Consider the following 18,546-nt stretch of genomic DNA (forward strand, 5'->3'; position numbering starts at 1 on the left):
ATCGTTGCTTGTTTCATCTTTAGTTCTTGTAGGTCCTTGTTAACTGTTTCTTGCATTTTGTCCATTCTACTTCCAAGATTTCGGATCATCCTTACTATCATTATTCTGAATTCTTTTTCAGGTAGATTGCCTATTTCCTCTTCATTTGTTAGGTCTGGTGGGTTTTTATCTTGCTCCTTCATCTGCTGTGTGTTTTTCTGTCTTCTCATTTTGCTTATCTTACTGTGTTTGGGGTCTCCTTTTTGCAGGCTGCAGGTTCGTAGTTCCCGTTGTTTTTGATGTCTGTCTCCAGTGGCTAAGGTTTTTTCAGTGGGTTGTGTAGGCTTCCTGGTGGAGGGGACTAGTGCCTGTGTTGTGCTGGATGAGGCTGGATCTTGTCTCTCTAGTGGGCAGGTTCACGTCTGGTGGTGTGTTTTGGGGTGTCTGTGGCCTTATTATGATTTTAGGCAGCCTCTCTGCTAATGGGTGGGGTTGTGTTCCTGTTTTGCTAGTTGTTTGGCATAGGTTGTCCAGCACTGTGGCTTGCTGGTCGTTGAGTGAAGCTGGGTGCTGGTGTTAAGATGGAGGTCTCTGGGAGATTTCCACTGTTTAATATTATGTGGAGCTGGGAGGTCTCTTGTTGACCAGTGTCCTGAAGTTGGCTCTCCTACCTCAGAGGCAGAGCCCTGACTCCTGGCTGGAGCACCAAGAGCCTTTCATCCACACGGCTCAGAATAAAAGGGAGAAAAAGTAGAGAGAATTAGTAGAAGTATGAGGAAAGAAGGAAGGAAAGGAGGAAAGGAAGGAAGGAAGAAAGAAGCAAAGAAGGAAAGAAAGGAGGGAGGGAGGAAGGAAGGAAGGAGGGAAAGAAGGAAAAAAAGACAGAAAGAAAGATGATACAGTAAAAATAAAATAAAGTATAATATAGTTATTGAATTAAAAAATATTTAGAAAAAAAAAGGGACGGATAGAACCTTAGGACAAATGTTGGAAGCAAAGCTATACAGAGAAAATCTTTCACAGAAGCATACACATACACCTTCACAAAAAGAGGTAAAGGGGGAAAAATCATAAATCCTGCTCCCTGATACCACCTCCTCAATTTGGGGTGATTCGTTGTCTAAAGGAGGGAGGGAAGGAAGGAAAGAAAGAAAGAACGAAGGTAAAGTATAATAAAGTTATTCCAATTAAACTTAATTATTAAGAAAAAGAATTTTTTAAAAAAAGTCATGGACGGATAGAGCCCTAGGACAAATGGTGGAAGCTAGAGTATACAGACTAGATGTCACACAGGAGCATACACGTACACCTTCACAAAAAGAGGAAAAGGGAAAAAAATCATAGATTTCGCTCCTAAATCCCCCCTCTTCAATTTGGGATCATTCCTTGTCTATTCAGGTATTCCACAGATGCAGGGTATATCAAGTTGATTGTGGAGCTTTAATCCGCTGCTTCTGTGGCTGCTGGGAGAGATTTCCCTTTCTCTTCTTTGTTTTCACAGCTCACAGGAGCTCAGCTTTGGATTTGGCCCTGCCTCTGCGTGTAGGTCGCTGGAGGGCGTCTGTTTTTTCGCTCAGACAGGACGGGGTTAAAGGAGCCGCTGATTCGGGGCCTCCGGCTCACTCAGGCCGGGGGTTGGGGGATGGGGGAAGGAGGGGCACTGCGTGCGGGGCCGGCCTGCGGCTGCAGAGGCAGCGTGACGTTGCGGCAGAGGCCGGCGTGACGTTGCACCAGCCTGAGGCCCGCCGTGCGCTGTCCCGGGGAAGTTGTCCCTGGATCCCGGGAACCTGGCAGTGGCGGGCTGCACAGGCTCCGCGGAAGCGGGGTGTGGAGAGTGACCTGTGCTCGCACACAGGCCCCTTGGTGGCGGCAGCAGCAGCCTTAGCGTCTCCCGCCCGTCTCTGGGGTCCGCGGTTTTAGCCGCGGCTCGCGCTCGTCTCTGGGGTTTGTGCTTTCAGCCGCGGCTCGCGCCCGTCTCGGGGGCTCGCGCCCTCAGCCGCGGCTCGCGCCCGTCTCTGGGGTTTGTGCTTTCAGCCGCGGCTCGCGCCCGTCTCGGGGGCTCGCGCCCTCAGCCGCGGCTCGCGCCCGTCTCTGGGGTTCGCGCTTTTAGCCGCGGCTCGCGCCCGTCTCTGGAGTTCCTTTAAGCAGCGCTCTTAGACCCCTCTCCTCGCGCACCAGGAGACAAAGAGGGAAGAAAAAGTCTCTTGCCTCTTCGGCCGGTGCAGGCTTTTCCCCGAACTCCCTCCGGGCTAGTCGTGGTGCACTAACCCCTTCAGGCTATGTTCAAGCCGCCAACCCCAGTCCTCTCCCTGAGCTCCGTCCAAAACCAAAACCCGAGCCTCAGCTCGCAGCCCCGCCCGCCCCGGTGGGTGAGCAGCAAGCCTCTCGGGTTGGTGAGTGCCGGTCGGCACCGATCGTCTGTGCAGGAATCTCCCCGCTTTGCCCTCCGCACCCGTCGCTGTGCACTACTCCGCGGTCCCGAAACTCCCCCCTCTGCCTCCCGCAGTCTCCGCCCGCGGAGGGACTTCCTAGTGTGTGGAAACTTTTCCTCCTTCACAGCTCCCTCCCACTGGTGCAGGTGCCGTCCTTATTCTTTTGTCTCTGTTTTTTCTTTTGCCCTACCTAGTTACGTGGGGAGTTTCTTGCCTTTTGGGAGGTCTGAGGTCTTCTGCCAGCCTTCAGTAGGAGTTCTGTAGGAGTTGTTCCACGTGTGGATGTATTTCTGGTGTATCCGTGGGGAGGAAGGCGATCTCCGCGTCTTACTCTTCCGCCATCTTCAAGGTCCCCCCTCTCTAGTTGTTTTTAAGTGTATGGTTAGATTGTTTATTTGAGATTTTTCTTGTTTCTTGAGGTGAGCTTGAATTGCTATAAACTTCTCTCTTAGCACTGCTTTTGCTGTGTCCCATTGGTTTCGGGTCATCCTGTTTTCGTTGTCATTTGTTTCTATGTTCTTTTTAAATTCTTCTCTGATTTCTTCAGTGATCTCTTGCTTATTTAGTAGTGCACTGTTTATTAGCTCCATGTATTTGTGTTTTTTACAGTTTTTTTTCCCTGTAATTGATATCTAGTCTCATAGCATTGTGGTCAGAAAAGATGCTTGATGCTATTTCAATTTTCTTAAATTTTCCAAAGCTTGATTTGTGACCCAAGATGTGATCTATCCTGGAGAATGTTCCGTGTGCACTTGAGAAGAAAGAGTATTCTGCCACTTTTGGGTGGAATGTCCTATAAATATCAATTTATTCCATGTTGTTTAATGTGTCACTTAAAGCTTATGTTTCCTTATTTATTTTCTGTTTGGTCTGTCCATTGCTGTAAGTGGGGTGTTAAAGTTCCCTACTGTTACTGTGTTACTGTTGATTTCCCCTTTTATGGCTGTTAGCATTTGCCTTATGTATTGAGGTGCTCCTGTGTTGGGCTCATAAACATTTATAATTGTTATATCTTCTTCTTGGATTGATCCTTTGATCATTATGTAGTGTCCTTTTTTTTATCTCTGGTAACAATCTTTAATTTAAAGTCTATTTTATCTGATACAAGTATTGCTACTCCAGCTTTCTTTTGATTTCCATTTGCATGGAATATCTTTTTCCATCCCTTCACTTTCAGTCTGTATGTGTCCCTAGGTCTGAAGTGGGTCCCTTGTAGGCAGCATATATATGGGTCTTGCTTTTGTATCCATTCAGCCAGTCTGTGTCTTTTGGTTGGGGCATTTAATCCATTTACATTCAGGGTGATTATCCATATGTATGTTCCTATTACCGTTTACTTAATTGTTTTGGGTTGATTTTGTAGGTCTTTTCTTTCTCCTGTATTTCCTGCCTAGAGAAGTTTGTTTAGCATTTGTTGTAAAGCTTGTTTGGTGGTGCTGAATTCTCTTAACTTTTGTTTGTCTGAAAAGTTTTTGATTTCTCCATCAAATCTGAATGAGATCCTTCCTGGGTAGAGTAATGTTGGTTGTAGGTTTTTCTCTTACATCGCTTTAAGCATATCCTGCCACTCCCTTCTCGCCTGCAGAGTTTCTGCTGAAAAATCAGCTGATAACCTCATGGGGATTCCTTTGTATGTTATTTTTTGGTTTTCCTTTGTTGCTTTTAATATTTTTTCTTTGAATTTAATTTTTGTTAGTTTAATTAATATGTGTCTTGGTGTGTTTTTCCAAGGGTTTATCCTCTGTGGGACTCTCTCTACTTCCTGGACTTGGGTGACTCCTTTCCCATATTAGGGAAGTTTTTTTTTTTTTCTTTTTTTTTTTTTTTTGCAGTACACGGGCTTCTCACTGTTGTGGCCTCTCCTGTTGCGGAGCACAGGCTCCAGATGTGCAGGCTCAGCGGCCATGGCTCACAGGTCCAGCTGCTCCACGGCATGTGGGATCTTCCCGGACCGGAGCACGAACCCGTGTCCCCTGCATCGGCAGGTGGACTCTCAACCACTGCGCCACCAGGGAAGCCCCTAGGGAATTTTTTGACTATAAGCTCTTTAAATATTTTCTCAGACTGTTTCTTTTTCTCTTCTTCTTCTGGGACCCCTATAGTTTGAATGTTGGTGTGTTTAGTGTTTTCCCAGATGTCTCTTGAGATTGTCTTCAGTTCTTTTCATTCTTTTTTCTTTATTCTGCTCCTTGGCAGTTATTTCCACCATTTTGTCTTCCAGCTCACTTATTCATTCTTCTGCCTCAGTTATTCTGTTATTGACTCCTTCTAGTGTATTTTTCATTTCACTTATTGTGTTGCTCATTTGTTTGTTTGTTCTTTAGTTCTTTTAGTTCTTTGTTAAACATTTCTTGTATTTTCTCAATCCATTCCTCCATTTCTACTTTTGAGATTCTGGATCATCTTTACTATCATTACTCTGAATTCCTTTTCAGGTAGATTTCCTTTTTCCTCTTCATTTATTTGGTCTTGCAGGTTTTTACCTTGTTCCTTCATCTGTGACATATTTTTTTACGTTTCATTTTTCTTCGTTGTTGTTTTTTTTTTTTTTTGTGAGTGGGATTGTGTTCCTGTCGTACTGTTTGTTTGGCTTGAGGCTTCCAACACTGGATTTTGTAGGCTGTTGGGTAGAGCTGGGTCTTGGTGCTGAGATGAGGAACTCCGTGAGACCTCACTTCAGTGAATATTCCCTGGGGTCTGAGGTTTTCTGTTAGTCCAGTGGTTTGGACTTGGAGCTCCCACTGCAGGAGCTCAGGCCAGCCCTGGGCTTATGAACCAAGATCCGTCAAGCCATGTGGGGCAGCAAAAAAAAAATAAAATTACACTAGGAAACTAACAGTTATGTTAGAAAGGATATAAAAATAATAATGTAGACGAATCAACAACTGGAAAGTACATCAGTACCACAGTAGTAAAACAGAGGAAGAGGGAGAAGAAAAAACAAGCGGGGGGGGGGGAAAGGCCTTCGCTCTGGAGGTTGGGGCCTAAGCAAGGGTGAGGTCTGGGCAGTGGGCAGGGCCTATGCTTAGGACCCACAGGGCTGGAAAAGACCCTGGGGGCTCTGGGCGGTGGGGCTTAGGCTCAAGGAAAAGAAGGGGCCCAGGTATGCCCGCCACCCCTGGTCTCAGAGGGCAGGGGACCTCACCTGCGAGCCCAGCATGCTTCCTGGGCTCGAGTGCTTGGGGCAGATACCCTCCTCTCCTCTCCTGCTCCTCCGGTCTGGGAGGATCCCTCTCACCTGCCTCTCCTGATCTCCCTGGCCTCCCTCCTATGCCCCAAGGACCAGTGCAGTGGTGGGGTGGGTGGGGGCTTGGAGGGCAGGAGACCCGCCTGGGAGCTCAGCAGGCTCCCCGGCCTGAGTGGGCGGGCCTATGCCCCTCTGCTCCTCTCCCGCTCCTCCTGGATGGCCCCTCCCGCCTGCCTGTCCTGATCTCCCTGACCTCCCTCCTATGCGCCCAAGGACCCATGCGGCCTCGAGGGGGCTTTGGAGGGCAGGGTATCTGCCTGGGAGCTCAGCAGGCTCCCTGTGCCTGAGTGGGCAGGGCAATTGCCCTCTGCTCCTCTCCCATTCCTCCCAGAGGGCCCCTCCTAATCTTCCCGGCCTCCCTCCTTTGCCCCCAGGACCCAAGTGGCCTGGATGGGGCTTTGCGGGGATGGGTTACTGGCCTGGGAGCTCAGCACGCTCCCCGGCCCGAGTGGGTCAGGCAATTGCCCTCTGCTCCTCTCCCACTCTTCCCGGAGAGTCCCTCCCACCTGCTTCTGCTGGTCTCCCTGGCCTCAGGGGCGCAGATCCTGTCTGGCCTCCACTTCTCCTCCCCTGTCAGTCCCCGTACGTACTACCAGTTCACTTTGGGGTTCTTCCCATCTCCTTGGGCGTCAGAGTCCCCACCCAGTGGCCAGCAGGTGCCCTGGTTTTGGGGAGAAGCTAACTCCTTATTCTTTTTATAGCTGAGTAATATTCCATTGTGTGTGTGTGTACCACATCTTCTTTATCCATTCATCTGTTGATGGACACTTTGGTTGTTTACATGTCTTGGCAATTGTAAATAATGCTGCTATGAACATTGGGGTACATTATCTTTTTGCATTGGTGTTTTTGTTTTTTTCCGGATATATACCCAGGAGTGGAATTACTGGTCACACGGTAATTCTATTTTTAGTTTTTCTGAAACCTCCCTACTGTTTTCCACAGTGGCTGTACCAATTTACATTCCTACGAACAGTGTACAAGGGTTCCCTTTTCTCTACATCCTCGGCAACATGTACCGCAAAAAAAAAAAAAAAAAAAAAAATCAGTTGACTATATGTGTGGGTTTTATTCTGGATCTTAAATCCTTTTCTGTTGGTCTGTATGTCCATCCTTATGACAGTTCCATCCTCTCTTGATTAGTGTAGTTTTGTAGTAGATTTTGAAATTGAGAAGTTGGAGTTCCCTAACTCTTTTCCTTTTTCAAGATTGTCCTGGCTATTCTGGGTCTGTTGCATCTCCATAGGTATTTTAAAGTGAGCTTTTCCATTTCTGTACTCTTCTGCCCCACTGCTCCCTGGGCAGGAGGGCCTGTTTCCCCATTCCGGTACTGATGTATGAGAACTGAGGAGTGTTCCACATTGAAAGAGGTTACATCCTAGTAATGATTCACTAGTGATCAGGGCCTGAAGATTTCAGGAGAGGGCATAGTTGGAAGATGTGTTGTTCTGCTTTTATGCCATGAAATTCCTAACAGTAAATTTCATGTGACCACAAGTAGATTATCCATACATTCGCTTACAATGGTTATGACTTGAGGTCTTCAAACAAACAAACAAAATCTAACAACCTTTGAGAGAGTCATTGGAAGTTAGTGTTCACAAGCATTATAATGGAAGAAAAGTGTCATTAGTAGTGATATAACCGACATTAACTAAACGGCATCAAGGAACCACAGCAGATGTATATTGTTTCAATACAATGTCCTAAGACCGTTGTGAGTAATAGCCGTATTGTTACCTTTCTCTTGGGTGGGCGTTACGAAATTAGTTATGCACGTATGACAGTAAAAACCACAGATATGATGTCTATGTTACACCGTGAAGAATGTTTATATGCATGATTAGACAATCAATAAACACTAGTTATCTGTTTTCTACCCCATTTTCGAAAACTTCGTGAATAAATGACTATAGCTCTCATGGGCCCAAGAATTTTGTAAAATCAATTATTTATTCAGACAGATGCCTTACAAAGATTATATGCTGAGGACCTTCACATATCCTAGTAGTGGCTCTGCTCAAGGGTATATTAGTAGGTGGAATCCCAGTTGTTGGTGGGATATCAGCCTTGGCATTCTTTTCTTATGATCGATAGCTTACGTGAGAATAGGGAATGTTTTCATGAGTAAAGGACAGACAGTAATATCAGTTGAGCTTGCATTGTTTTGCTTTAAATAACAATATTATTTATAGTGTATCTTCATGGGCACTGTGAGGAGTGTGAGTGAAAATTTTCCTTAACTAGATCCGTGAACCTTGTCTCAGTATGACTGCCTATGAAGGGCCTGGACTGGGTAGAGAAGAGGAACTAGTGTTATGACGTTAATAATTACAACCTTTAATAGATAGGACTTATAGAGTTAACACAAATAAACAGTAAAGTAGTTTAAAATGTAGTATTTGCTTTTCATTTCTGTTTTAAATATTATTTGTAAGAAATGATTCACCACTCATAATTAATACTGGACACAAATCATGGGATTACAGTTTTGGAACCTTAGAGATTTCGTTGGTGCCTTTTTTTTTTTTTAAATAAAAAACAAACCAAAAGGAACTTCCCTGGTGGTGCAGTGGTTAAGAATCCGCCTGCCAATGCAGGGGACAAGGGTTCGAGCCCTGGTCTCGGAAGATCCCACATGCTGCAAAGCAGCTAAGCCCATGAGCCACAACTACTGAGCCTGCGAGCCATAGGTATTGAGCCCACGTGCCACAATTACTGAAGCCGGTGTGCCTAGAGCCCATGCTCTGCAACAATAGAAGCCACCTCAATGAGAAGCTCGTGCACCGCAATGAAGAGTAGCCCCCACCCGCTGCAACTAGAGAAAGCCCGTTCACAGCAATGAAGACCCAACACAATGAAAACTAAATAAATAAAATAAATTAATTTAAAAAAACCCAAAAATATTTGAGATTGGGCTTTGATAAGATTACTCCTTGTGTCTAATTTACCATGGTCCTATTTAGAATTCACCTACCATATTCCTATCAACTAATGTCTCATGCTCTTATTGAGAACTAATCTACCATGTGCCTACCAAGAACTAATTTACTGTTTCAATTTCAGTGCTTGTGATTGGTCTGTTCATATTTTCTATTTCTTGCTGGTTCAGTCTCGGAAGGTTGTTGAAACTGTGATTAAAAATCTTCCAACAAACAAAAGCCCAGGACCAGATGGCTTCATAGGCGAATTCTGTCAAACATTTAGAGAAGAGCTAACACCTGTCGTTCTCGAACTCTTCCAAAATGTAGCAGAGGGAGGAACACTCCCAAACTCATTCTATGAGGCCACCATCACTCTGATACCAAAACCAGACAAAGATGTCACAAAGAAAGAAAACTATAGGCCAATATCACTGATGAACATAGATGCAAAAATCCTCAACAAAATACTAGCAAACAGAATCCAACAGAACATTAAAAGGATCATACACTATGATCAAGTGGGGTTTATCCCAGGAATGCAAGGATTCTTCAATATACACAAATCGAACACGATACACCATATTAACAAATTGAAGGAGAAAAACCATAAGATCATCTCAACAGATGCAGAGAAAACTTTTGACAAAATTCAACACCAATTTATGATAAAAAGCCCTCCGTAAAGTAGGCATAGAGGGAACTTTCCTCAACATAATAAAGGCCGTATATGACAAACCCACAGCCAACATCGTCCTCAGTGGTGAAAAACAGAAAGCATTCCACTAAGATCAGGAACAAGACAGGGTTGCCCATTCTCACCACTGTTATTCAACATAGTTTTGGAAGTTTTAGCCACAGCAATCAGAGAAGAAAAAGAAATAAAAGGAATCCAAATCAGAAAAGAAGAAGTAAAGCTGTCACTGTTTGCAGATGACATGATACTATACATAGAGAATCCTAAAGATGCTACCAGAAAACGACTAGAGCTAATCAATGAATTTGGTAAAGTAGCAGGATACAAAGTTAATGCACAGAAGTCTCTTGCATTCCTATACACTAATGATGAAAAATCTGAAAGTGAAATTAAGAAAACACTCCCACTTACCATTGCAACAAAAAGAATAAAATATCTAGGAATAAACCTACCTAAGGAGACAAAAGACCTGTATGCAGAAAATTGTAAGACACTGGCAAATGAAATTAAAGATGATACAAACAGATGGAGAGATATACCATGTTCTTGGATTGGAAGAATCAACATTGTGAAAATGACTCCACTACCCGAAGCAATCTACAGATTCAATGCAAGCCCTATCAAACTACCACTGGCATTTTTCACAAAACTAGAACAAAAAAATTCACAATTTGTATGGAAACAACAAAATACTCCAAATAGCCAAAGCAATCTTGAGAAAGAAAAACAGAGCTGGAGGAATCAGGCTCCCTGACTTCAGACTATACTACAAAGCTACAGTAATCAAGACAGTATGGTACTGACACAAAAACAGAAATATAGATCAATGGAATAGGATAGAAAGCCCAGAGATAAACCCACACACATATGGTCACCTTATCTTTGATAAAGCAAGCAAGAATATACAGTGGAGAAAAGACAGCCTATTCAGTAAGTGGTGCTGGGAAAACTGGACAGCTACATGTAAAAGAATGAAATTAGAACACTCCCGAACACCATACACAAAAATGAACTCAAAATGGATTAAAGACCTAAATGTAAGGCCAGACACCATCAAACTCTTAGAGGATAACATAAGCAGAACCCTCTGTGACATAAATTGCAGCAAGATCTTTTTTGACCCACCTCCTAGAGAGATGGATATAAAAACAAAAATAAACAAATGAGACCTAATGAAACTTAAAGGCTTTTGCACAGCAAAGGAAACCATAAGCAAGACCAAAAGACAACCCTCAGAATGGGAGAAAATATTTGCAAATGAAGCAACTGACAAAGGATTAATCTCCAAAACATACAAGCAACTCATGCAGCTCAATATCAAAAAAACAACCCATTCCAGAAATGGGCAGAAGACCTAAATAGACGTTTCTCCAAAGAAGATATACAGATTGCCAACAAACGCGTGAAAGAATGGTCAGCATCATTAATCATTAGAGAAATGCAAATCAAAACTGCAGTGAGATATCATCTCACACTGGTCAGAATGGCCATCATCAAAAAATCTACAAACAAATGCTGGAGAGGGTGTGGAGAAAAGGGAACCCTCCTGCACTGTTGGTGGGAATGTAAATTGATACAGCCACTATGGAGAACAGTATGGAGGTTCCTTAAAAAGCTAAAAATAGAACTATCATACGACCCAGCAATCCCACTACTGGGCATATACCCTGAGAAAACCATAATTTAAAAAGAGTCATGTACCAAAATGTTCATTGCAGCTCTGTTTACAATAGCCAGGACATGGAAGCAACCTAAGTGTCCATCGACAGATGAATGGCTAAAGAGGATGTGGCACATATATACAATGGAATATTACTCAGCCATAAAAAGGAACGAAACTGAGTTATTTATAGTGAGGTGGATGGACCTAGAGTCTGTCATACAGAGTGAAGTAAGTCAGAAAGAGAAAAACAAATACCGTATGCTAACACATATATATGGAATCTAAAAAAGAAAGAAAAAAAAAGTGGTCAGAAGAACCTAGGGGCAAGACAGGAATAACGATGCAGACCTAGTAGAGAATGGACTTGAGGATACGGGGAGGGGGAAGGGTAAGCTGGGACAAAGTGATAGAGTGGCACGGACATAATATACACTACCAAACGAAAAACAGATAGCTAGTGGGAAGCAGCCGCATAGCACAGGGAGATCAGCTCCAGTGCTTTGTGACCGTCTAGAGTGGTGGGATAGGGAGGGTGGGAGGGAGTGAGATGCAAGAGGGAAGAGATATGGGGACATATGTATATGTATAGCTGATTCACTTTGTTATAAAGCAGAAACTAACACACCATTGTGAAGTAGTTATACTCCAATAAAGATGTTAAAAAAACCCAAAAAAACCAAAAAACTAATTTACCATGTTTCTATGATGGTAGCCCAAGAAAAACAAATATTTGAAGGTGAAAAATTATCCACCATACTTTGTATAAAGTTAAGCTATATTTTTCTTAATAATTTCCACACTTTTCTCATTTGTCTGCAGCAGATCAGTAGGTGTAGTACGGGGGGCCTGTGAAAATGGATATTTATTTAAACAACCCACAAAATATAGTCTTTGCCATTTTTTGGACTTACTTAGAGAGATGAAATAAACAACCCATTGTTTTTATTTAAAACAGAACCAAAAAAAAGCTTAAGTTCTATAATTCTTGATGATAACGTAACTATTCACATTCTTCTATTGCTGTTTTAATTATTATCCATGGATAAATATAGTCTTTGCATAGTTATAATCTAGTTGTGGTATCATTTTATGTTTTTTTTTCCAGTTTTTCATGTTTATCATTTTTAGTGATAGTTTTATATTACACCTTTTTTCTTTGCTTTCCAGCTGGATAAACAGTTTCTAACACAAAGGGGGCTTGATCAGTGAATGCATATGTTTGTGGCATTGTCCTATATGGCTGGAAGTTCTGAAGGGAAGATAAAACCATGTGTCTCAAAGAAGTTCAGTTTTTGACTTCTTAAAAACGTGTATTATACATTAATAAAGCAATATTTAACCACTGTTTTCTTATTATAATTAGGAAATTATTATAAAATGTCTGTTTTTCCATGTAGAATGTAAGTTTCATAACTGGGGAAATTTGTCCTTTTTCATTCAGTACCTTGTTCCCAACCCCAAGTACAGGTACTTGATAAATACTTGCTAAATTATTAAATATTTGTTGGATTGAATTAGCCAGTTTTTTGCTGTTATTAAAAGTGCCTGCATGTAGATGTGCATGTGTGTATATATACTATATATGCATATATGTGTACATACGAAATATATGCTTATCTTTTCTTTTTAATTATTTCCTTAACGGTGAAACCAATGAGAATTGAGACAGGACTGTGAATGAACTTATGCCTTAAAATATTGAACACATTATAAGTGTTTTCTGTAACCTCTCCTTGTTTTTTTCTTTTTCCTGTCATCCATTTGTGTTTTTCACATATCTCATTTGGCATCTTGACTTTGCTAATAAGTGTTGTCAGAGATGAATGATACACAGACTGTTGTTAGGGAGCTTATGTCAAGTGAGAGATGTAGAAAAATTGACCCAAGCAAGCACTTAGGAGGAATATTTCATTAGATTGAGAGTGGATTCCAGAGAAGGGGGACTTCAGATCCAAGGCGAAGATAAACAGGTAGTAACCAATTGCACATCTTTGACAAAGAATGTGCTGTGTGTTTGCCAGAAGGCAGTGGCCCTCTTACTTTTGATCAACCAAATATTATAGAAGTCTAACTATTCATATTGAAATCTTGCTCATGAGAAGGATGATTTTGTATAGTTAGGGAGAGATTTCTGCATTCTTATTTTTATGTAGAATAATCTGAATCTTAAAAAAGTTAAAGGGGCGGCGGCTTCCCTGGTGGCGCAGTGGTTGAGAATCTGCCTGCTAATGCAGGGGACACGGGTTCGAGCCCTGGTCTGGGAAGATCCCACATGCTGCGGAGCAGCTAAGCCCGTGCGCCACAACTACTGAGCCTGGGCATCTGGAGCCTGTGCTCTGCAGCAAGAGAGGCCGCGATAGTGAGAGGCCCGCGCACCGCGATGAAGAGTGGCCCCCGCTTGCCACAACTAGAGGAAGCTCTCGCACAGAAACAAAGACCCAACCAACACAGCCAAAAATAAATAAATTAATTAATTTTTTTAAAAAAAGCGTTTAAAAAAAAAAGTTAAAGGGGCCCACTAATGTATGCTAGTCCCACTTAGGTTAAATCTTAATCATTCCGTACCTTCAGCAAAGGAAATCTCTGGTGGTAAGAGGGCAAGACCAGGAAGCATCATGGATCAGCCCTATTCCTGAAGATTGGAAGTGGCGGCGTGAATAATTTTCTTTCTTTACATTTTACAGAATGGAGCAATAGTTGTTTTGATAAGTGTTTAAAATTTTTAGTGAACTTGAATTTCTTGTTTACTTTTTGATTTCTTTTGCTTATATTTTTATATACTCATTTGGGGATATATAACATGGAGGAGTTTGCCAGACATTTATGGAGATACTTAAAAAATTATAAGTGCTTTTATAAAAGTATGCACACTGGGGACATGAAAAGTTGTTTTTCTGTGGGAGTTCTTTTATAATTTTTACATTAGTCAAAGTAATTATTGTTGAGATAAACATTCTATTCTGTTTTTTTAAAAAATAGAACATTTAAAATCCTTTAATATAGATACGTTACAGTTTTTCCAAAGACAGCAACTTTGACTTAGAGAATAAAAGATTAGCTTCGGTTACATAGCTAATTAGTGGTAGAACCTGATTTGAATCCTGGACTGACTTAAAGCTTCTGCTTATTCGGCTGTGCCTGGTATCTTTTTGCTTATCCCACTTAATTCTCACTATAGTTGCACAAGGTATCTAGTATTATTGTTGTTTTACAGAGAACTAAGCTGAAGACTTGAAAAACAATTAATTTATCTAAGGATTTGGAGCTAGTAGGTGGAAGAGGTAGGTTTTAAATTCAGGTCTGTCTGTGTTCGGTATAATAAAAAATGTATCTGGTCCTTGTCCCCAGTTCCTGCTACAAAGCTTTAAAAAGCCTTGGAATTTTGAATGTTAGGAGTATCTTTTTTATGGTAATGAGGTAGGCCTCTACATAGCTTTAGGTTGGAGACTGTTCACCAGAAGGACCACCATGCCTGGAGAGGATTGAGACTTTCAGCTGCCTGACCTTTAATGGGACCAGTGATTTAATCAGTCCTTCCTAAGTAATGAAATTCCAAAAAGCTTCTGGACACTGAAGCTAAGAGGCTCTTCTTGGTTAGTGAACACATCAATATGCTGGGAGGATGTCAGGCCCTGATCCCTCAGCGGCAGAGCATGGAAACTGCATCTGGTACCCTCCCAGGCTTCTCCTGATGTGTATCCTTTATAATAAAACTATAGTTGTTAAGTGTCATACTTTCCCTGAGTTCTGTAAGTTGTTGTAATGAATTATCGCATGTGAGGGGGTTGCAGGAATCCCTGAATTTGTAGTGAGCCAGCTCGATGATACCTGGAACTAGCAGCTCGTGTCAGGAGTACAGTCTTGTGGAGGACTAGCCCTCAAGGTGCGGGGGTCTGGGCTGTCTTGGGTAGTTAGTATCAGAACTGAATTGCAGTGTACCATGTTGGAATAGTGGAGTTGAAACTGCTGATGCGCAGCTTTGCCCTGACATGTTTGCAGACATAATTTCATTGCAAGGCTGTGAAGTAGTAGTGTTCTCTTTCCAACTGTAAGTTTTATGTTCTTAAAGATCTCTCACAGAAGAGTTTTTGTTTAAGTAACTTAAAACCTATAGGAAAAACAATACTGGCATGACTTCGGTTGCAGTTTAGGGCTTTTGGGGTATGTAGACATACATGTTTTTTTGTTTATTTTAAAAAACCTTGAAGCAAAATAAAATATTTCACACATTTAAATTAGTATAATAATATGTTTTGTAATGCTAAGTTCTGTTTTCTTTTCCATTTTCAAAACTTTCTCAGTTAAAAAATGTTTTACTTTATTACAGGTAATTTTTATGCAAAGCAGAATTTTATTTTTCTACACGTGAACCTTCATCCCTGGTTTGTTTTTTGTCTAAGTTTTAAATTACTGTTACCAGCAAACTGTTTCCAGAGTTTCCAGTAACTTTTGTCTCTCATATTGCCAACTTAAGGGAATACTGTTATGTGCATCCAGGGAGTTTTTCCAAATTCCTTTTCTAAAGTTACATTGCCACCCATGATAACTTCCTGTCACAGCATATAGAAAGTATCAGTATTGTCTCACGTGGCTTTATCAGCAGTTCCTATATGAATCTCTTATTCTCCAGTCCCTCCCCACCCCCTTCTCTATCCTGCCTGCTACCATGGCAAAAAGGACATAAGAAAATCCTTCTTAGAGGTAGGTATACTTTGCTGTATCTTCCTCTGTCATTTCCAGATAGTGTTACCAATATTACCAATACATTTTTTGCACTCTGCCTTCTATTTTATCCTCCCCCGCCACCCCATTTCTCACCCTCCATTCCTATTTCTAATGATCCTGAAAAGGATATTTTATATGAAATTTTGTATTTAGAGAAATTGTTATAGAAGTCTAACTATTTGTACTAAAATTTAGCATAAGGGGCTTTTGCTTAGCTTTGGAGATGTTTCTGTATGTTTATTTACAGACTCATGAATCTTAGAGAAGTGAAAGCTCATGGATCCATGGTTGATAAGTGGAGGAGTTGTCTGGACAGAGAGAAGATGCACGGTTAGAAACAGCAACCAGCTCAGGGCTATTTCTTTGGCGTCACTGCTTTCCTCTCTGTAGAATTTCTGCCATATGTTATCTAATTATGATGGTAACATAAGTTAGATTTTCTTCCTCATATTTCTGATTTGTCCTCTGTTGTGCTTTGAATTAAGTCTGGATTTTGTATTTTTTAAGATAGCTTTTGGTATGCATTGTAAACTCTCTTTCTTACTATTACCTATCTTATGCCCACTGGTATTTCATCATTTACTTATCTTTAGTGCAGGTATCTATCTCGGCTGCCTTTCCTTTTCCTCCAGTAGGCTATACTATACTAACATACTTACTGTGGGCATGATCCCTGCATGTGCTTGAAATCTGGTCACATTTTGAAAGAAACATTTCAGAATATATAGGTAATTTGTAAAAACCATATTTCTCAGTTTCATCTAAAGTTCAGTTGGATTGGAAATTGTTAAGACATACACACTTCAAGATCATTATCTAGCTGTCCTAACTTTATTGTACTAGTGAATTGATATTAGGAATAATTAAGTGGATGCTATGTTATATGTTGACTTTACACCTAGGAAAAATTTTGAATTGTAGTCTTGTTTTGTTCATTGTTCAGTATGTCTTTTTTTTTTTTCCTTTAAAAAAATTACCTAATGCAAATACTAGTATTTGAGGAGATAGAGCTCAGCTTTCCTCAGCTGGTTTCCCTAAAAAATTTATTTCCAATATAAAGATGATGGTACTCAAGTTAAGAAACAAATAGGAAAATCAAAGGTTTCCTTATTATTTCTAGTATTTTTGGCTCCAGGTATCTGAGAGTTGGATTTTCTCATATTCAAGAAGAGACTGAGAATGCCTCCAGTAGTCTGAGATTTGATTTATCATTCTTGATACCTAGCTCAGAGATTGGCATGTGGTAAGTCTTCACCAAATGTTGACTGAATCAGGGAATTAATGAAGTTAGAACCAAGTATGTTACAAATCTCTCATGATGGAAACAAATCAGTGGTTGACCAGATTGGGGTAAAGGATTGACTACAAAGGAGAAACGTGAGTTTTCAAGGTGAGGGAGCTGTCCTTCCTGTACTGTGGCAATGCATATACAACTCGGCATTTGTTACAACCTATAGAACTATGAACCCCAAAACGAATTTTACTCTGCACATTTAAATAAATCAAATAAATCAGGTTGTCAGGGGAACCCAAGACAGAATACAGACTGTGGTGAATTATGTAACTTCACTCAAGGGTTTGAGGAAGAGTGTACTGATCTAAGTAACTTTGGCTGAATACCCTAAGGCTAAAAACAAAAAGAACTGGATACATACATTGTACTCTAGTCTATGTTTGTTTCTTACAGCTATGACTTAGCAGTTTTGAAAATACTTTGCATGTGTACTGTTGTTGAGCACATAAGTAAATATAACTCATATTGTAGATACTGAGAGCTGGGGGAGAGTGAAGTTACAAATAAGCAGTGGGAAATGCTGACATGAACTCCATGGCTCCATATTGGAGTTGAGTGTATCAGTTTGAACTTAATGTGCTTTCTTTTAAAAAAAAAGTATATCTAGATAGGTAGATAGATGCAAGAAAGAAGTATAGAAGTGTGTGTGTGTGTGTGTGTGTGTGTGTGTGTGTGTGTGTGTGTGTGTGTAATTTCCTGTCTCTTCCACTGAGGGGGCCCAGAAGCAGTGAGCAACAAGTAAACCTAGCGGCCCAGGTCATGGTTTTCAATACCGCACTCCAATAAAAGGAATCAGGACTCTTTAGAAAAAGTGGCTGAATCTGTGGCCGGGGCAGAGAAAACATAAGGTGAGCCTGGGGCATCTTTGGTTGTCAGAAAATAAGAAAGTATTCAAAAAAGAGTGTTGGGAGGAATGTCCAAAGGACATATTCACTCTGTGGCTAAAGCTGGAACAATTGGAGCAGTGAGGTAAGGAATGATAATATTGAATTATAACCCAAAGAATAAAATAAATATCCATGAGTCCATACTGGTACAGACACATGATCGAGTAAATAAATACATAAATAAATAAATAGAGAAAGAACAACTTAGAAAAGAATTTCAACAAATGTAGAAGGAATGAGGGAAATAGGAAGTCATCTATAGACCAGAACAATAATAATTGCTGAGGGCAAGATCCATCAGGGAATGTTAAAATCAGTGGGCAAACTTTATGAGAAACGGGATAAATTTGTATGACTTTAAAATATTTCCCCCCAAATATTTCTTAATTACACAGGGGAAAATAGTACTTTACATGTTGAACCCTGGCAGGCACCCCCTTAACCAAGTGATCAGTGTTAGTGACATTGATATTATGTACTCTCTGATGTGATGAACTGAGGGCACACCACCACAAAGTTCCTGACTTCTGTCTGATCATGAGAAAATATTATGCAAATCCAAGTTGATTGACATTCTACAAAATAGCTGAACAATACTTCTCTAAGGTGCCAAGTTTGAAAGACAAGGAGAGAAGAACCATCACAGATGGGAGGAGAATTGGGAGACATGACAGTTAAATGCTGTGTGTGATCCTGGATTG

The 18,546-nt window shown here is 41.1% G+C and overlaps 1 protein-coding gene across 6 annotated transcripts in view; it reads left to right on the top strand.

The window, feature by feature from the left end:
• The window catches only part of SPIDR (scaffold protein involved in DNA repair), a 344,503-nt gene that overhangs the window by 74,911 nt on the left and 251,046 nt on the right, over nucleotides 1-18,546 (top strand). The window lies entirely within an intron of this gene.

This window comes from Phocoena sinus, chromosome 17 (genome assembly GCF_008692025.1).
Source record: "Phocoena sinus isolate mPhoSin1 chromosome 17, mPhoSin1.pri, whole genome shotgun sequence".
Taxonomy (NCBI): Eukaryota; Metazoa; Chordata; class Mammalia; order Artiodactyla; family Phocoenidae; genus Phocoena; species Phocoena sinus.